Here is a 6085-nt window from a genome sequence, read left to right as displayed (position 1 = left end):
CATCAGTGGGTTCAAGACCCAGGGTTTCAACTACACATGGATTCAAAATATTTGGTCAAAATAAGTGGGAGGCATTGCATCTGTACTGAACAAGTACCTTCTTTTTCCTTGTTATTCTCTAAACAATACAGTATAACAAATATTTACATAGCATTTTCATTGTATCAGGCATTATATGTGATATAGAAATGCTTTAAAGGAATGTGAGAATATGTTAGTTATCTGTCAACCCTACGCCATTTTATATAAGGAAATGGAGAATAGACAGGTTTGGGGTTATACAGGGGTCCTAGAACAAACCTCTGCTGATGAACAGGGATGAACATATTTCAGACCTGAGCTAGAGCATTCAAGGCATCTTATATTAGTACTTCAACTGTGATGGTTTTTAATCGCTAATAGAGATGCCCTCATTCTTGGCGTCATCTGTGGGTTCAGCCACATCAATAGTCTAGATTGTTGGAGAAGGAAGTGAGGGAGTGGAGAGGCTAGGTTGCTTATATTAATCCCAAGTGCAAGGACTTGGTTCCATCTCTTCCTCTCATTCCCTCACTGACCAGCACCTAGTCACATGCATCACAGAACAACAGAATCGGGTCCTTTGCTAATTAAAACTCTCAGAATTATTATATTACAGAAGAGGAAAATGGAGATTATGGGAAACAAGCCATCTCTACAGCTCCTGATGTTCTCTCAGAATCTGTGCCCATGTGAAGATTTTTTTGGTAATCCCGAGAAAAACAAAATAGTAGGGCAGAGCATATTGCAGAAGCCAGGAGACCACGGCTGGCACTGGGTCATGGTGTGTGCTCAAGAACATCCTTTGACTTTAAACCTCAGCTGATTCTTTTGTTAAATCAGGACATAACAGTAGTTGGCATGTAAGGAACACATGCTAAATGTTAGATATGCCTTAGTGAACACACAAAAGGCATGATTTACTCCTTCAGGAGCTTTAGGTTTGATTAAGAAGACAAATACACCACACTTTAAACGTGAATGTAGAAAGTGTGAGGTCCCCTGACTGGGGAAGACAGAAGTTCTGATTTTTCCTGATTTTCTTTTCTGGCCATCCAAACCTCTGAGAGATTGGTTCTCTAGAGAGCTTGTGATGGATGCATTCAGTCTTGAGGCCACTCTGCACCTGAGCAGATGGATACATATTTGTACCAGGAATTCTTCCATGCCTGTGAGTCCTCTAAATGTTAGAGCAAAGGCTGCGATTGTGAGACAGAAAAGGGCTCCTGAATTCTGGGAACTAACTGTTCTGAATTGGCTTCCCTTCATCTCCTTTGTTTCCTATTGGATGGGCTTCTCTTTCTCTATCTGGAGATACCTTAGGTTACTTAGTTTCTCTTTCTTTCAACCCAAGCACAGACAGCTCATTTAACTTGGGAATTACTTGGGATTTAACTTGGGAATTACTTCTGATTTCCCCCTCAATATGTGTAATGAACACACAGTTTTGGCAAGTCCAAGGGATGGTCCTAAAGGTGGACTCTGAGTCAGCCTTGCTGGGTTCATGTCCATGTGGTTGAGATCTGGAACAAATAGCACACTTTCTATCTACTCCTATTCTATCCTCTGTGATATGACAAGAATACTAATTCTTACCTGATAGGGTTAAGACAGAATTAAAAGAGGTAAAACTTAACAAATTCTTAACCAGCTATTGGTATTCATCTAGTCCTTTCTGCTCTATAGAATTTCACATGAGAATCTTTCTTTACTTTCTCAAGTGAGTAGTTTTTCTCCTTACCCTTATAGACTCTGCTAACACAGAAGCTTTCATCAGACATGGGCACAGTACTCCCCACATGGCGAGTTTGTCCTCACAATCAGAAATCAGATCACAGTTGCTCATGTCCTGTTTGTGTTCTCAGGGGCACTGGTGAAGCATTTTTCCGCAAGGATCCAGCTGAAATGGATGGAAATCACGAGCACCATTCTCTACACTGTGGAGTAATGCATCGTATCACTATCTGGGTGTTCCTCATTGTTGCCCTGATCAGGCTGGCAGGAAACGCGGCTGTGCTCTGGTCCTGGGCTTCTGCATGCGCAGGAAAGCTTCTCAGTCTACATCCTCAACCTGGCGGTGGCCGACTTTCTCTACCTCTGCTGCTGCATTGTCCTTGCCTTGTGGATCCTCTTCAACAGATCCTTCTATATTCCCTTCATATTATTCTCTGTAGGCATGTTTCCATACTTTACAGGTCTGAGCATACTCAGCGCCATTAGCACCGAGCGCTGCCTGTCTGTCCTGTGGCCCATCTGGTACCGCTGTCACCGCCCCAGGCACACCTCAGCTGTTGTGTGTGCCCTGCTCTGGGCTCTGTCCCTGCTTTTATCCACCCTGGTGTTTTATAGCTGTTTCTTTATGTATTGGGTTGGTGACCATAGTTTGTGTCGGCTATTTCGATTCATCATAATGGCATATCTGATTGTTTTATTTGTGGTTCTCTGCGACTCCAGCCTGACCCTGCTCACCAGATTCCTATGTGGATCCGGCGAGATGCGGATGACCAGGCTCTACCTGACCATCCTGCTCACAGTGCTGGTCTTCCTTGTCTGCGGTCTGCCCTGCGGCATTTACTGGTTCTTATTAGACTTGTTTGTTGAGGTGCATAGAGTCCTCTCCTGTTATGTTGTTACTGTTTCCATAGCACTGTCTTGTGTCAACAGCAGCGCCAACCCTCTCATTTACTTCTTCGTTGGCTACTTTAAGAAAGACGACAGACCCTCAAGATGGTTCTCCAGAGGGCTCTGCAGGACACTCCTGACGGGGAAGACTGTGGCAGCAGCCTTTCTCAGGGAACCCTGGAGCTGTCAGAAGGCAGCAGGTGCAGTGAGGAACATCCTCTGTCCGGGTCAGCGACATGTGACTCTGATAGGCAACATGGCCCTGCCACACTTGACACATATGATAATTATATGCATGTTTCTCAGCCTGCCACTGAAATGCCTCAGTGATTCCCCAAAGTCTTCAAACAGATTTGTTTTTAACCTTTTCCACTTTTACTCACAAAGGAAGTATTACTACAGTGGCAAATTTCTTCCAACCTTGATATTACCGAAATTTTATCATGTCATCTTTCTCTGCACCTTTCTTACTGATATAGTTTTCTTTGTAAGTTCCATTGCAAGAAAGAATTCTCTTATACAAAACCATAAAACTTATCTTTCTAATTGGTACCTAACTGACAGTATCAGAAAAGATTCCTTATTTATCTCTTAGAATATTTTCCCCTGAAAATATGTTCTTTCTATGATGGGGAAGGCAATGCAGCAGGTGGGAAGTTGGGTTCTCAGTGAGTGAGCTGTGCCACCTCTGCATCTCCTTCAGTTCTCAGTTATTAGAGAAAATAATTTCTTAGAGGCAGACTCTGCACCTTCATAAAGATAATCTAGAAGATTGATTTTATGAAAAATGTCCTGTGTCTATGGCATGTCAGTTCTCCTTGGCATGGTGACAAAGTGACCCTGGCTTCTAGTAAGCAAAACCATGGCCCTTACCCTGGACAAGTGTTGAGTGGTTATGAGGCTCTTCCTGAACCTGCGGACCAGTGTGGCGTCTCTAAACATATCCCACCAGTTTCTGCTTTGACCCTGGCAGCCTCAGTACTGCTTTCAAAATAGCATTTATTTTGAAAGCCACTTATTATTAGCTTATAGTGTCCTTTTAAAGAGAAATCCGTGTAATTCAGTGTTTGTATAGTTTTTGAACAAATTGTCATGACTTTAAATTTCACATAGTTTCATGGCCGGTCATGTAGAGGAATGGACACCATGCTTACAAGAACAGTTACTGATTCTTTTTTTTTCTATTTTTATTTACTTATTTATTTTTATTAAGTCATTTGTACATAGATCACAAATACATTTATGCCATTATGAGATTCAATGTGTTGATTATTTGTACAAATTGGAGTGCTTACATCCTACTAATTAACATTGCCTTCAACTCATTTACCCAATTACAGCATTACGACATTCGATCTTATCACATCAAAAGGAAATGCTGAGACCAGGATAGTCTCCTGGCAAGCCTAGAGATGTTTTGTGACTTAGGGGCACTCCCCCAAGTAACTCAGTGTTCTGGAGTGAGATAAGATCGGTCGCTCATGAGTAAGGATGTGTTAAACATTGATGCTTGGTACTTCTTCACAGGGGTTGTGGGGAAAGTACGCATGAGGAAAGAACATGCGAGGAAAGCACGTGGTAATCCATATGCATGCAGCCCTCATATGTAATGACCTTAACTCTCCACACCTGTTATGTATGTCATTACCTTAACTCTCCACACTTTTTGTGTATAACATTAATAAATAGCCATAAATAAATAGGGGGCTCAGGGCTACCCTGCACCATGTCACACTTGGTTCTTTTGTGTGACGACTGAGACCAGAGCCATAGGGGTCGTGACACAGTCACCTTTGGAAGAAGATTAAAAACTCTAAAGTTTTCATTGTAATGTCTATTACACATATTGATAGTAATTTGAGGTTAGTACAGAGTTCTGAGACGTGATACCACATATTAAGCTTGAAAACATTCCGTTAAGCAAAATAAGCCTGACCCGAAAGAAGAACATTGTATGTTCCACTCTCATGAGGCATGCAAACTAGGAAAATGTAGTAAAATGAAATTATCTTAGTAGATGTCAGGGATGGGATATACAGAAAATATATATTCATTAATTAATGGATATAGAAGTTTTGTGTGAGATTATGAAAAGTTCTTGAAACAGGTAGTGTCAATGATTACATTTTATTGTGAATACACTTAAGGCCACTGGATTATACACTGAAAAGAACTGAAGTAGTAAAATATATGTTATGTAAAATTTACCACAATTTTCAAAAATTATACTTAATGAAACTAAGATCAATGTAGAGTTGAGGATTTATCTTTGCCCTGGTTTCTGTTTCCACACAGAACTCAAGCAGACAGAAGGAGCCACCATGACTTGTGACAACATAGTGGGCTCTCTCCTGCTCATAGCCCATTAGGCTCCTACTCAGATTGACCTACACAGAGGGGAGCTAAGAAACAAACTGAGTACTTGGGAGACAGTGCAGGGCAACTACTCTATGTTTATAGTTCTCAAATTTTCCAATCAGATTTATTGATCAATCTTTTACACAGTCAGTATACAAAACTCAGATTCCCTCAGTCCAGATAGGCATGTACACTTCCTTTTCCATGTCCAGCACTCTGCTAATTTGGTGGCCTGCATGTATACCCTTCATTTTACAAATGTCTTAGTGCAAATTGGCAGTACCTGTGGGTCAGGGCTTCCTACAATATGAAGAGGCAGGAAGACAGGGATCTCAGCTTATGGACAAGATAGAGCGCTTCATGTGATATTCTCAGTTCAGACTAAGGCTTATTATGAGGGTCACAACAGGGATTCTATATCAACAATTGTACAGCTTTAGGTGAATATTTTCTCCATCATGTGGAGAACTATAGATAACTTTTACCTGGGCACTGGTTATTTTGAAATCAGGGATATTCTTTTCAGTGGTACCTATAAGAATTCTGAGAGCTCCTAGAGGCTTGGGCTCAGTCCTTTAATCCTAACAGGACTCAGTCAGCTCAAGACAGTCCTCTAGTACAGCACTGAGAACATTGTACCTCAAGGATTTGTTCTCCTGTCATCCTCTTCCGGCACACAGTGTGAGGTCTTTGAGACCAAGAAATATGTCATTTAATCCCTACTGCATGGGACTAGGGCTGATATTTAGAAAATGCTCAGCAAACTTTTTTTTTTTTTTGAGACAGTCTCATTATGTCGCCCTCAGTAGAGTGCTGTGGCATCACAGCTCACAGCCACCTACAACTCTTGGGCTTAAGTGATTCTCTTGCCTCAGCCTCCCTAGTAGCTGGTACCACAGGCACTGGCTACAGCGCCTGGCTTTTTTTTTTTTTTTTGTTATTGTTGTTGCAGTTGCTTGCTGTTTAGCTGTCTGGGGTTGGGTTCAAACCCGCCAGCCTGGGTGTATGTGCTATGTGTGCCACTCTCTAAGCAACCATTTTTCTCCATCATCTCCTGCCTGAAAATCACACGGTTGTCGAGCGTCTT

The 6085-nt window shown here is 41.8% G+C and overlaps 1 pseudogene; it reads left to right on the top strand.

The window, feature by feature from the left end:
• Positions 1-1797: 1797 nt before the first annotated feature.
• Positions 1798-2970, top strand: LOC111723398 (annotated as a pseudogene).
• Positions 2971-6085: the final 3115 nt, after the last annotated feature.

The sequence above is a fragment of the Otolemur garnettii genome, unplaced genomic scaffold (assembly GCF_000181295.1).
Source record: "Otolemur garnettii isolate 467f Iridium unplaced genomic scaffold, OtoGar3 scaffold00001, whole genome shotgun sequence".
Taxonomy (NCBI): Eukaryota; Metazoa; Chordata; class Mammalia; order Primates; family Galagidae; genus Otolemur; species Otolemur garnettii.
This window is presented reverse-complemented; position numbering and strand designations above follow the sequence as displayed.